Source organism: Salvelinus sp. IW2-2015, linkage group LG20 (assembly GCF_002910315.2).
Source record: "Salvelinus sp. IW2-2015 linkage group LG20, ASM291031v2, whole genome shotgun sequence".
In the NCBI taxonomy this organism is placed as follows: Eukaryota; Metazoa; Chordata; class Actinopteri; order Salmoniformes; family Salmonidae; genus Salvelinus; species Salvelinus sp. IW2-2015.
In genome coordinates this window covers 60463013-60464330 of record NC_036860.1, presented here as the reverse complement: position 1 = coordinate 60464330, position 1318 = coordinate 60463013, and positions in this window count along the sequence as shown.

Sequence of the window (1318 nt, the reverse complement as noted above, 5' to 3'; positions counted from 1 at the left end):
CCCCAAGCATACTTCCAAAGTTGTGGCAAACTGGCTAAAGGACAACAAAGTCAAGGTATTGGAGTGGCCATCACAAAGCCCTGACCTCAATCCCTACAAACCTGACTCAGTTACACCTGCTCTGTCAGGAGGAATGGGCCAAAATTCACCAAACTTATTGTGGGAAGCTTGTGGAAGGCTACCTGAAACATTTGACCCAAGTTCAACAATTTAAAGGCAATGCTACCAAATACTAATTGAGTGTATGAAAGAAATAAAAGCTGAAATAAATAATTCTCTCTACTATTATTCTGACATTTCACATTCTTAAAATAAAGTGGTGATACTAACTGACCTAAGACAGGAAATATTTGCTTTGATTAAATGTCAGGAATTGTGAAAAACTGAGTTTAAATGTATTTGGCTAAGGTGTATGTACCCTCAAAGCTCATCACTAAGCTAAGGATCCTGGGACTAAACACCTCCCTCTGCAACTGGATCCTGGACTTCCTGACGGGCTACACCCAGGTAGTAAGAGTAGGTAGCAACACATCTGCCACGCTGATCCTCAACACTGGAGCTCCACAGGGGTGCGTGCTCAGTCCCCTCCTGTACTCCCTGTTCACCCACGACTGCAAGGCCAGGCATGACTCAAACAGCATCATTAAGTTTGCAGACGACACAACAGTGGTAGGCCTGATCACCGACAACGACAAGACAGCCTATAGGGAGGAAGACAGAGACCTGGCCGGGTGGTGCCAGAATAACAACCTATCCCTCAACGTAACCAAGACTAAGGAGATTATTGTGGACTACAGGAAACATGAGGACCGAGCACGCCCCCATTCTCATCGACGGGGCTGCAGTGGAGCAGGTTGAGAGCTTCAAGTTCCTTGGTGTCCACATCAACAACAAACTAGAATGGTCCAAACACACCAAGACAGTTGTGAAGAGTGCACGACAAAGCCTATTCCCCCTCAGGGAACTAAAACGATTTGGCATGGGTCCTGAGATCCTCAAAAGGTTCTACAGCTGCAACATCGAGAGCATCCTGACTTGTGGCATCACTGTCTGGTACGGCAATTGCTCGGACTATGACTGCAAGGCACTACAGAGGGTAGTGCCTATGGCCCAGTACATCACTGGGGCTAAGCTGCCTGCCATCCAGGACCTCTACACCAGGCGGTGTCAGAGGAAGGCCCTAAGAATTGTCAAAGACCCCAGCCACCCCAGTCATGGCGGTACCGCATGGCAAGCGGTACCAGAGTGCCAAGCCATAAGACTCCTGAACAGGTAATCAAATGGCTACCCGGACTTTTTGCATTGTGTGCCCCCCCCC